Genomic DNA, 14,158 nt, shown 5'->3' on the forward strand with positions numbered 1-14,158 from the left:
TAAATCWGGGGAAATGATATCAAAGCAGTAGAGTTAAAATTAGTTTACCTGAGAAGATGTACAAAACTTTAAAAATTAAAAGTATCCGCTTTTTCGTCTAGGGAAATAAATTATGACAAAATCACGAGATGAGGCAAAAGGTAATTCTGGAAGCACAGCATCAAAATTAATTATTATTTAAGTTTTGACTTTATTGATAATKCATTTAATAAATAGGTTGCTTGTGAAACTCTTAGGTCAATGTACAGTTTGTACACAGAAATTAGATTATCTTTTACTGTTTTACTGATGAAAACAGCCAACTCTGTATTGTGACATATAGACATAATAGATAGAAGAGTTCAAGCTAAAGAAGAATTTCTGCTTTTTTCATAACCATGATGAGAAGAAACACAATTGACTAACTTGAGCTGGAARTTAGTGATTTTTTTTATGCATAGAAATAAACATTGAGCAATTCAATCAAAAGCTGAAACTGATCAACCCAGTTCCAATGCCATCAATATATGAAAACTATGAAGAATTCTGAAATCTCAGACATTACATTTACAACACTTAAACCAGGAATCCATCAGAAATAGTTGTATCTCTTTAACTGATCATAAAACAATTTTTGCCTTGCTATATGTGCAGTTAAATATGWTTGAGTTTTGGGGTTTTTRTTTTGTTTTGTTTCTATTTTGTTTGTTTGGGGGACTTTATCTTTGTTTGTGTTTAGCAATATTGTTGAAGGGACAGATACCTGTGACAAAACTGAAGGATTTTGTTGGGCAACTCTCTACGATTTGTTGTTGATAATTCACCTACTTCTAAAAATATTAATAAAAGAAAACTAGTTAAAATTCAAAACCCMAAAACAAAARCAAAGAGGCAGAATAAAAGTAAACAATCCACCATATTTTAAATTATTAAGAAACACAAATCATGGATCACACTAAGGTTTCATATTTGTATTTGACATACTTATTGTAAACAAGTGTATTAACTTATTCCATCTCCCTGTAATCAATTATAGATAGTCAGATAGATAGATAGATAGATAGATAGATAGATAGATAGATAGATAGATAGATAGATAGATAGATAGATAGATAGGTTTTTCAACAGTCTTTCTGAGAAAAGCCTCCTGGCCTGATAGGAAAAATCTAAGAATAGACCTAAAACCTGCTTATCTCCATATGAACTGTCTCATTACTCACTATGAAACAATATAAATTCTAAAAATGTCATCTTTTGCAATTTTTCTTTTTTTACAAGTTTCAAGTGCCAGCTCAAGTAGTCATTAGACATATTCTTGTTGAGCAAATGTAGCTGCAACAAATAAACATAGCATGACTCTCCTATTAATGCTGTTGTAATTTGCAAATTTGCAAAAGATCTAATTTTTACTTCTTGGGTTGGTTGAGTTGGCTTTTTTTTTTAACAATTCAGAAAAGGTTGGTAATTCAAAGTTTTTTCAGCCCCACAAAAGACTTGTTGCATGTTGTCTTTGGGAAGGCCTGGGGACTTTGGAGCTTGAAGTTTAAGTCTGCTATCTGCTACTTGCATACTGAATTGCTTGCAGAAAATTTGAGATTGACCTGATTGATTGATTGATTGATTGATTGATTGATTGATTGATTGATTGATTGATTAAAAAAAAATTAACAAACAGGAAAATACAGATGAACAGGACAGGACTCATTCAGATTTAAACCCAGCTGCACAGGCAGTGTGAACAATCAGGACTCAAAACTGAGAGTGTGGTGAGATGATGAAGTCTAATGCTATATTTGATAATGACTGCTCATATTTATACATGTTCTTTACACTGGCTATCAATGTGCAAAGCAAAGATTTTAGACAATATCCTTCTGGAACATACAACCAAAAACTGGCATCTTTAGTTTATTATTCTTGGTTGGTTGGTTGGTTGGTTAGTTGGTTGGTTGGTTGGTTGGTTCGTTGGTTGGTTGGATTTTTATCTGTTGCTCATAAGCTGAAACATTACATCTGCATGTTTATTAAAGAAAGACTCATGCTGTAAGTCAGAAGTACAGCAGTAATAGGTATAAATGCTTATTTACCTATTTACCTGTGCATCAGTTATTGCTGTCTGATGTCAAAAAACTTTTAAGAATTACAAATATAAATAATAAAATATCAATCTCCTACTTAAGCATTTGTTGCTAATATTCTGTCAAGGATCTACAAGGATCTACAATCTGGGTTTTAGGATTTTTTCCCCTGTGGGCTAACTAGCACCTCACCAAGATCAAAAGTGCCTTTGAAATCCTGTGTTGAAAAGACAAGGCAAAAGTGTTAGATGATCTAGGGCACAATAATGAGCGTGAAGAGAAAAAAAAAATAGTACATTTTTCTACCAGATGGTGTATCAGATCAAGTAATACACTGCTGAAGTGCAGATGTAACCTTGGACTGAAGTGATAGTAACTTCTGGAAGTCTCTCAATAGTGCAAGATGAACATGATAATAAATACCAGGTATATTGCAGATGACCAATTAYAGATAAGAAAGCATAGAGTTCTGTCTCAGAAGTGTAAATATTTTTATGCTATGTGATGCTGTCATGTCATGTTCTGAATAGTTATCCCTAATTTGCCCAAATAAAATGAGGATGGCTATTAGACATTTTGATATTTTTCTCTAGAATGAGGCTGTAGCTACCCAGGAAAGGATTCCCAGAATACTGCCCAAAGATTATTAAAGCCTCCTCATTTAACCTCCTGTGTGAGATACCCTGGATGGCTAACAGCTATGCTTCTGCGTCTCAGAAGTCTAATTCAAAGTGATATCCATTTTTTTCCCCCATAATAGATTATCTGTCATGTAGCAGAAGACTTTTATTCAAGGWCCAGCTCAGAAACAAGGGGCTTAAGGCATCCTCTGTCACACTAAAGAAAACAACTGTAAGCAGAGAAGGCATTTGGATACCAGGTTTTYTTCATTAACAACTGGGACATTACTTATTTAGCAGAGAGASAAGAGGAGGCTCAAGTGGGACATTATCATTCTCTGCAATTGTCGGAAAAGARGCTGTAGCCAGGTGGGGGTTGGCCTCTTCTGCCAGGCAACCAGTGACYGGACAAGAGGACATAGCCTCAAGCTGCACCAGGGAAGATCCAGGTGGAACATCAGAAGGAATTTCTTCACTGAAATGATTGCCAGACACTGGAACAAACATCWCAGAGAGGTCATCATCCTGGAAGTGTTTGAGAGACGACTCGATGTGGTACTTAGTGCTGTGATACGGTCAAGTGTGATGATCCATCAAAGGTTGACTCGATGATCCTGAAGATCTTTCCCAGCCTTATKGATCCATGATTCTGTGGTTCTAGCTTGGCAAGTTCCTAAGTTAGGAAGACCTATATCTCACTGGGAAATGGTAAAAAAATATAAGGATTACTCAATTTCTATTGATTACTGCATTTGAGGAAAATGGCTCTACACATATTCTGCCTTCTGGAAAGAACTGCATTTTATCACCATGAATTTTCATATACATATATGTAAGAAATATATATTGCTTAGTACACATAAAAAATATTGTTCAGTCTCTAAAATACCAATATTTTGAAAGGATATCATCTAATATTTTCTGACAAAAACCTTAGACCATTTCTGAGTATTTCTTGATATCTTTCATAATATCGGAGACCTTTAAATAAGATTTAGGACTGGTGTTGTAGTGCAAGTTCAGTAACATTCTCTAGGAGGGGGTGAGRGAAAAATAGCCATGTAGTAACTGGTTTCTGTGGTTTTGCTGTTGGTGAGTGGTAAGAGATATTATTCTGTTTTTGTTTATTGGATATTGTAGTACTGGCAACCACTCTTCTCTCACTTTGACCAGACAGAGCCTTTAGACTTTACGTTTTTAATCCCTTATACCTTGAAATATTAATATTATTTTCATGATCAAGTTTGGTTTTGCATTTGGCATCATGTGATTTGATTAGTCTGCACTTAGTGTGTGACTTGAATTAATGATTAACTCTATATAAAATTTGCTGAATATGGGAACTTGTCAGCTATAATTGGTATTAATGAAAATTAACAGTCCTGTTAGCTGTGAGTCAAAATTATCATACAGAAAAGCAAYCACCTTGCTATTTTTTGAGGGGTTAACTGGAAAATTGCTCCACAGCAGAAACATAACTGCATAATGTGATAAGAAAGATTGTAAAATTGCATAGCAGTGGCTTATAACAGTTTTCAAAATTACTTGTCCTTACCAAAGTCAAACCCATAATGTAATATACAGGATGCAGTAAGAAATAATATGATTTGCCTTAAACCATTTTTATACCTTTAATTTTAAGCAATGTGTGTTATAGTCCTAATAAAATAGTCAAAAAGACTCTTAAATGCAATAAAATGATACTCGTGTATGCAAAAATATTACACTGGTCAGCATAAGGCTTGCAGTATTAAAAAACAAAACCAAAACCAAGCAAACACACAAAAAACAAAACACCACAACAACAAATTACTTAAGACATTTTAATTACAGCAACTATTAATGTCAGYAAACTGAGATACTTGTCATATATCAATTTCCAGCTCTTCAAAATTATTGATTGTAAAAATTCTATTGGCTCTTCTGCTTGTTTCATATTTGTCCCAATAAGCAAGCACTGAAAATTTGGCTTCTTCTTCATGGYATGTCAAGCAAGGACATTACCTTACAGACATGTCATAATGATGAATTAATTAAAACTTGAGAAGTGCTCATATTATGCTAATGAGCTCTGCTGTCAAAGCTAAAAATAAATAACTTCAAAAATAGCCATTTAAAATCCTTTAGAGTGGCAATTATTTAATTACAGGGCACCTTTAAAGAAATGAACGATAACTCAAGTGACTGTAAGTATTTCTCCAGTTATGCAACTTCAAAACAGCAGCTRAAAACAGCATTCAAAGTGTAGAGCTTCAGGTGCCATAGATCAATGCAGTTCCATGCAGCCAAGTTCAGTGACAACTGTTTCTGACAATTATGTTCTAAGTTTTAATTGTTTAGTTGCTGTAACTGTGTTTGACTTTCGCTAGGTCACTCAGCTTTCTGTTCAATTTATCATTAAAAATAGTATAAAGGTGTCGTGGACTAAGCTCTTAATATGTTGTTACTCATAAAAGCCCTGACTGTARCTTCAGAAAGGTCCCAGTAGTGCTGAAAGTGCAAGATGCATTAATTTAAGTAACAATAATGYTCAGATATTATGATAATCCAGTCTTAATGGATTATTGATGATGTTTTACACTGTTAATTCTTATTTGCTGCAGAAGGGACCAAAATGAAGCCCCACAGCGTCTTTAATGAAAAGTATTTAGGTCAGACTGAAAGAAAAAACTTGGTTATATTTAACCACTTCAATCCAGCTTTTGTGATTGTGAAGACCCCTGGTAACTGTCTACCTAAATTTGGTAGGTTCTTCTTTTTTTTGATCTGAAATTTTTCTCCAGAGCTTTTGTAGCAGTAGATATAACTTCCCCTATCAGAGTCTTCAGATTATTTACTCTTGAAACAAGACCCACTGGAATTAGAAAAYAGGCTGACAAGATCTCAGTGTCCTGAGGGACACAGTTGACAAGAAATGCTCTAAAACCACTCAGCATTTACAGACTTCACTGAGATGCCAAAAGCAAACCAAAGAAAAAGACAGAAATCCAAGTCTCTTTCATTTAAGAAACAAGAGGTAGAGATGCTCTCTTTTTGTGTAATGTCCTACCATGCAGACTGCTTGGGTAGATTTAAACACACCTCAGCCCAGCACAATTCAGATGTTTTCAGCACTCAAGCACTTCACCCAGTGTTCTGACCTGGTCAGAAGCTAAAGGAAGGGATGACGGTGTTCAGTTCTAATGAAATTGGGCTGCTGTGTTAAGTAAATAGAAGACATGGCCAAAAGACAAAGTAGAAACCYTCACATGGAGCTCCTACATTTCCACCATTATCATACTGTGCCTGGTGTAAGGTTTGACTATGAGCTTTAAATACAACAGAATTTGATGATTTTGTATTGCAGCAGTATTTTCCTATGCTACTGGACTAGAAAAACCAGAGATGCCAAAAAGSAACAAGGCAGATAATAAATTCATAGGCTAAAGCTCCGGCAAGTGAGCCTTTTATGCAACTCTAGGCAAACCAACACACCTGTCAAAATGGGAAAATAGTAATTTTTCATGATGTAAACACAAGAAAAACAGTGTATTGAAGTTCTTGAAGCTSTTGGAAGAGTGGTTATAAATATTTKAACTATTAGTAAATTTAAGGATTCAGTTCTAGAGACAAGAGAGGTTTTGTGTTTCGCACCTTTCAGTTGCTAAGCTCTAGACAGTACTACAGTAGATTCCTTTGATGCCTTCCAGTATCAAAAGAAAACTGAGTTAAACTGTCTGTGATAGAAACTAATAGTCCTTGAGACTGATTAGGGAACATCTGTTAAATAAATGTTCTGAACTCAGAGCTTTTGCTACAATTTTAGAATGCAAGCCAGAGAAGAGTAGAGAGAGGGTATTTTGAGTGATAGGGAATTTTATCTGTTGATATTCTGTCTTTTGGCGATGACTCCTTTTTCTTGAGGTCAACAAGCAAATAGCACAGAGCTGATAATGTATATATCTTTGAATAAGGAGTATTTTATTTTCAATATTTTAAAAAAAATATCATATGAAAATAGTATAACTGCTTTTTAAATTTAGAAAAAAAAAACACCTTTATTTCTCATGGTAACTAATTCAGTACACAAAAAAAAATCCAATTTTTTGCCTTTTTTCAGCTGTACTGCAACAACAATCCAAATAATTCTGCTTTTTAGAAATAATTAATATATTGTCCCTCATACTCAGGTTTTAGCAGTATTAAAATGAAATAGGATAAAAAKAATTGGAAAGAAAGGACAATATATTGAACAAGATAGACAGCAGCCTGAAGGGAGATGGAAAACTATAGGACAAAGTAGATTCCTTGAGGAAAGAAACTCTTGTAAACTGAAGAATCATCTCCCCATTTATATTCCCCAAATCCCTTTCAATATCTCAGTCTTTCCCCTTCTCCCACCCCTAGGGTCTGACAGCTATTTTCATGATAAATTTGTTTTCTCTTCCAAAAAAAAAAAAAAAAAAAAAAAAACAACAAAATTAAACAGCAATACTCTACTTTGTCTATGTTTCTTAAAAGTCTTGGGTTCATTATGCTTTCTATATTTACTTAAAATCTGCTTTCATATCCAACAGTGATTCATATGTGTCTCATAAACCCTCTCTTTAGCACGTCAGATTTCTGTGAGGATGTGAATTTGCTTATGGGAATAAAATAATTAATTTAGACAGGGAGCAGTCAGTATTTTTACCCAGCATTTTCACTCAGTATATTCATTCTTTTTAGTTTTTCTTCAGAAATGTTAAAGATCCACAGCTCAAACATTTGTGGGGAATTTTTGTGAGCTTCCTGATTTTATACTAACTGAAATTCCTCGTGTTTAGATTATTAGTTTTGTGTCAAAGCGCAGAATCTTAGCGCACATTCTGGCTGTCACTGTGATGTATGCACATTTTACAGACCAGCACAGTTTCATACCTACTTTTACCTCCATTCAGAACATTCTTCAGTGTGTTAGTCTGTGTGGGTTGGTATTTTCCCTGAAGAACTTGGACACTATGACTAGCCATGAAAGTACAGAAAGATCTCATCTCCTTTAGAATTGAATCACCAAAAAAAAGAAACACAAAACCCAAAGATTATAACAAATCTTTTCTGTCTTGAAAGAATTAAATGTTCCTTTAAAAATCTTCTAATTTGACTTTTTATTCCACAATGTCTGATTTCTGTACAAATATAAGGGAAAGAATAGTAAAAGGAATAGATAYGAATAGTGGAAATTCACAATCAGGAAGAGGTTCTGGAATTTTGGTTTCAAATCGGAATAAATTTTTAGTAAGATCTTTAGGACAAGGCCCTAAAGGAACCTTTCCTGTCTAGTTCATTGTATGTTGTATTAAAATCTGTAATGGATTTGTACAGCCTCAACAGACAAATTGTAATATTGAGGAATAAGCATATCTGCTTAAATGAGGTTGAGTCAATGAAATTCTTACTCCCTTGAACACCTGATAGTGCTGTGGGATCGCCTCTTAATTAGTAGTTTAGCCTTGACAGTGAAGATACATATGAAATTATATTGAAATTCARAAGTTGCCACTTATTCTGGCTATGTGTTAGTCATTGCAGTTATCATTGTATGTCGGTTGTTTAGCCTGATGTTTTTTATAATGACTTGTTGGAATAAGCACTACTGAACAATAAATAAAAATTGAAGCATGAAATCGCTGAAAGAACAKTGGTGAATAATGTTTTAAGGTCTCTCAAATTAAGAGAAAATAAGCAATATGCAGCACTGGAGATGGGATTCTGAAGCTCAGAATCCCATCCCATTGTGATAAGCAAGCTCATATCCTGCTATGCCTGAATGTTAGCCCTTTCTTTCCAGCCCTGGTGGAAAATCATCTTCCTTGTAGGAATGTTTGCAAATGAATTCACTCCATCTTTGAAAATATACTCTTTCCCAGACCATGAATGTTGAGCAAATTATTTGGTCRCTGGAATAAAAATTGTCTCATAACATAGCTGAAGATTCTACAAAGGTGTTCTTAAAATGAAAGAGATGCAGTTGTAAAAATACAAACCCTTCAGTAATAATCCAGTGTTTTAAATTCCTCCAACAGTTATGTAATTTTCCTCAAATTAGAGAACTGGAGGTGCTGAAGACATTTCAAGATTTAAATTGAGATTTTTCAGCTAATACCTATATGGCACAATATAGTGTTTATGATTATGATTTCATATTTCTTCCATTTAGAAAAAAGTAAGAAAGTTCACAACCTTTCTTATAATTTTCATAGAATTTTTTAAGCCTTTCTTAGCATGAATATCTTTATCATAATTTTTCTTTCACAAGGATTTGTTCACACATAACAAATTTTTTTTGTAAATTCCAGTAYGGTATCTGCTGCTTATGTTGTTTTTCAGATTTATAGATCTTAGATTTTGCTRACTCATAGGACTAGATGTAATGAAAAAATATTTGAATCAAGGTTAATTAGCTGTCAAAGATGGTCAAGCTTAAACCTAAAAGCACTTGTGACTTTAAAGTTCCGTATTACAGCCTCATATTTCAAGTYGAAACAAATTTGTAACAGACCTAATATTCAGGAATCTATTTAATTGAATAACTTAAGTYTGTTTAATTGTTAGTCCACTATATCACCCCAAAAAGACTTCTACAAGAGTTCCACTGGTAAAAGAGAACTGTTTAATGCAGTTAGGGTATATTTTCAGTTTGATTAACACATCCCATAATCCTTAAAACAAATTAGTCTAGAGTACCTGAAGTTCTGCCTCTGGATATTCCCTATAAACTTTCAATTGCTTTACAGCTGGGGCAAGGCTGTTAAAAAGCTTTTATGTTTGAAGTGTAAATTAAGCAGAATTTCAGAGTCAATGTCCAAAGCAGTGTCAAKGTTCTGCCTCTTGCAAATGTTGAAGTACTCGACAAACCTATGTTTTTCCCAGAAACATTAAATTATGCACCTAAAGTTTGATTTTGTACAAGGGTACATATACTGGAATGCTGGGCGACCTTTGAAACTAGCTTGTTACCTTATTTTTAAGAAATTTGGGTATAAAAACCTCTGCTGCCATCCAAATTTAAGCTTCTTGCTCCTGAGGGTATTTAAATATTTAATCATAGGATCATAAAAACAGGGCAGGATAGGATTAAGGATGGTCACCCATTTTATGTCAGGATCCACGCTAATAAAACCATTCTTGACAGGTATTTAYTGAAGATGTACTTAAAAAACTTTARGTTATGTAAACTCATCAGCTATGTAGTCAGTGTACAATTTGGAAATAGTTCCAGTTTGTGCCACCATACTGGAAAATGTGACAGAGTACTTGAGCTTATGATCCTCAGTTGATCTGTTCTATGTTTTTGAGGCCCCTTCTGTAATGCAGTCCTTTTAGGAGGAGAGAAAAAAGGGCCTAAGAAGCCCTAAGAAGCCTGCATGACTGTATGTCTATGTTTCACAAGTCATTTTCCTAGGGATACCTCTCTATCAATGTACACTGTCATGCCAAGTCATCCTCCTCCAGCCCATAATTCTTTGCTGGCACTTGGGTATCTTGACTTAGAAACATGAATGTTGCATTTATGAGACAACCTAARTAGTATGATTGTGCTGGCCACATTATGAAGAATGAAACCTTAAAAGAACACTTTGAGAATTGGAAAGTGTTTCAGCTCAAAGAAGGTTCCAGAAGGACTTTACACTGTTGTAAAGTGTTTTGAGCTACTCCAAACTGAGTCTAGGGAGAAGGGTTGAAGTAAAACCCTCATGATTGTTTCTATCCATCTAAAAGGACATTGAAGGATATCTTCCCACTGGGAGATTTTGTTGCCTCTTTAATCATTGCATAAAATTAAACTCTCCCTCCCCACTTGGAGAAATCTTCCATAGTCATGCATGCAATTAGCAAGGACAAACAAGGATGATACCCACAATGCATCTGATGGATCTGTGAACAAATAGGTACAAACTTAGTGGTATCAATACTATAACTGGGCAGCGTGTCATGGACAGCACCAAACTCTAGATATGAATAATTGGGTCTCTATGGGTCTACTGGAAGACAAATGGGGACTTCTCCTCAAAGCATCTTATTAGAACAGTAATATAGAACCATTATAATTTAACACTTATTATTCTATCAAGTATTTTATTATTTTAAATCTAAACCTAGTATTTATTGCCAGCTACTTTATTATTATTTTCTTTGGTTGAAAAAATAGAATATATTAAAACTGTTAACATTTATTTTTTCACTTTGGTTGTGTTTTCCTTAAAGTCTATTACTCAAGCTCTATCCAACTGTAAGTCCTGATAAGAGTTGTGGCACAAACCTTTCAGCTTAAAGAGAGACATCAGTGCTGTACAGACCAAAGAAAATTAGGTCCCTTGAGTCTTTGTCTCTTGATTATCCATRCTGTTTAATTTTTAATTTAGTCACAAGCTCTCTTCTCAGAAGAACTTCTAGTTCCCTCTAAGACATACTTGGATGTAATTCTGCTGTATAGTTCACTCACAAAAGGAAATTTCAAAGACTACATGATATGGACTTCTGCCTGCTGTAGATAATGACACACTTTGGTAAATTGTGCACCATGTGACATCCCCATAACACTCTCATGTCATACCATGGTACTCATTACATAGACCTTTAATTTAATGCTGTAAAGACACTATTTCGTTTAATTAAATTACATTCCTCACATTGTTTGAGAAACTTTTTACTGGGTCAAAGTCCCATTATACATATGTAAGAAAAACAGTAATTAGACCCTAAGGCTAAAAAAATGCTACATGGAGGCAAAAGTGGACCTAGCTATGCTCTAGRCAGTGCAGATGTCATCACTCTGCTGCTAAGTGTCTCCCTGGAAAATACAGGCAYGAGCATTCCTGCAGCACTAAACTTGGAAGCAAGACTCTGGTCCCTGGAGACCTCTTCAGTAACTTAGATGGAGCTAGTGGATTTGGGATATCTGCATTTATATGGCATGTATTTCAACTATTCTACAGAATCCATAGATGAAAATAACAGTTTGCATATATTAATGATAACAATAATTTACACAAAATGAATGTATATAACAATATAGGCAGGGGGTTGCGACTGTGGGGTTAATCTTTTTCCTAACAGATGGTATCTAMGTTTGTAATAAAACATCAACAAAAGCATATCATAACTTTTCTTTTTTCTAACTTTGATGTAAGGGTCTTTAAAATAAGCGGAGTATTCATTGGACTTTGCACAGGCCTGTCTTGCCCTCTGCTTCATGATGAAGGCAAGAGGAAATTGTTACCCAGTGAATAAATACTCAATGCTACTGCAACTTCGCAACGAGAAAAGTGAAAAAATTATGAATTTGACTAAGTTTCAGGATAAAACTAAGCTAACAGCAATCATCCATCAAATCAGCATGTCTCCCCACTTTAACACAACTTCACAGGTTTCAGAGAGGGGGAGAAAAATTGCTAAAAGTGCCATGTATAATGAAAATCATAACATTTATATGTTTGTTCCAYAAGCCAATTTCAAAGATCTTCCAGAAAGGTAAAGGGGCAAAAAGAAATCATGGACAAATCATGCACYTATATAAAATGATATGCCAAAAAAAAATTTGTTTACCACAGTTACAAGTCTGTGGTGTTTCTTATGTTCAGCACCATAAAACTGAAGACAGTCTATTTSAACCAGGTATTGCTCTACCATTTTCATCAATATTACACTTCATAATACATAAGCATTCTAAACATTTCAATGTGAAAATGATTTTATTTTTATCCTTATACTAACTTGTGTGTTCTTATCCTGGTTTTATCACAGTTTCCAATATTATGATCTCTTTAGGTTTATATGGAAAATGTTAGAATAAATTAAGGATCAGAGTCTATTGTATYCCAGAAAGAAAGATCAATGGGCTATCTGAAGGCAAATTAAGATATAGAAAGGATGTATTTAGGATAATGAAAAATTTCTGCCACAGCTCATATTTATTGAAATTTTCAATTCAAGCCTGATGCTGAAAGTCATAGGCATGCCAATAATCTTCATTTTATRTGTTATCCATTAGCTTCAATATCAGCGGATACTGAAGCTTTAGAATTACTCATCTCTATAAAGACTAAGAAATCAGCTCTAAGAACAGAATGGTAAATCAGAAAATATCACTGTTTCTGGGCCAGAGTTGCTGAACCACCTGCATATTAAGATTTTTGAAAGTACAGTTCAGAACTGGAAAGCAGCTCCAAACACACTCTTAGATGTCTGAGATCTTGGTGTCTTGCTGAGCCAGCTACTTTAATCTCCGTTGGAGAAAATAGAGACCTAGTCAGCAGGTGGATATAGACATTGGAAGTTAGGGAACTACCCAGCTGACCAAATCCAAGTATTTATTTCAGATTTACTAAACAGCTCTCTAGCCTCCTTTTGATTGTAGTCACAAACCAAATTGTTTTCTAAAAGATGAGAAGTACTTAGTAAATTTTCCTCAATGACCATGGAATAAAATAGTATGTCCTATTTCTACACGATTTTGATATTTCTCTTTTGCTTCCAAAATTCAGACCAAATATCTTCAGCATAACCAAAAAGTATTGCAAACAAATATCTCTCTTGTTGTGCTTACTGTTTAGGAAAGAAACCAGACAGAAGTAAAATATATTCWGCCTCTGATTTATGATACACATCCGATATTAATCTCATTTAACTTTGAAAAAATTAAGAAAGCAAAAAGCCTATGGGTCTCTCTTCCAAGGGTAGTTAGGCTGCCATCACCATTTATCTTTTCTTAATTATCTAGACTGCTGTTGCTTTGTATAATGTTTTAACATTTAATGTGGTTTTGCATAATTCTCACATAGTTCCAGCAAGGTCAGTGCAAATTCTGATTCTTTAGTACTCCATGTCTCAGACCAGGCAATGTCTCAGGAGTTTCCTGCTYTTCCTTCATCAAGTCCTTCATCACTATTTGTGCACAAGTGTCTCAGGAAGCCCTCAGAGAGCATGTGAGTGAAGAATGGAAAACATTGAAACATGGTCTGGAGCTGCTAAAACCAAATCCCACTTATTTATTTAAGAGAGAAACTTTCAATCAGAATAAAACTTTGAAGGTTGAATGTTGTAAATGGTGAAGGGCTTCCTGGTCACTGGGTATTTCAGACCTTAATCTTTATTTTAATGGGTACAGTACAAGATAAGAAGAGTGAAGGTAGAGGAATCCCAGTGCAGCACTAAAGAGTGGAAAATTAAAAAAATATCTAAGTCAGTTTTGGCAAGGGGGAATGGTCTTAAATACAAGCAAGATGTATTTTTTTAAGATGCTTTACTGAAAAAAAATAGATTACTTAGAGGTTATTGCAGTTTCTAGAAGTGACAAACACTTGCATGGTTTTTCTTTTTTTTTTTGCTTTTTTTTTTACTCCCACAGGAAACAATGATTCATACTTACTCAGATAATTTCAAGGAAATAAGTGGTTTGTGTATTGTTGGTTTTGTCGGTTTGAAGTTTTGGAGAGGTTTTTGTTTGTTTGTTTGTTTTTT

The sequence above is a fragment of the Malurus melanocephalus genome, unplaced genomic scaffold, assembly GCF_030028575.1.
Source record: "Malurus melanocephalus ecotype Western Australia unplaced genomic scaffold, MMel_1.1 scaffold_124, whole genome shotgun sequence".
Classification (NCBI taxonomy): domain Eukaryota; kingdom Metazoa; phylum Chordata; class Aves; order Passeriformes; family Maluridae; genus Malurus; species Malurus melanocephalus.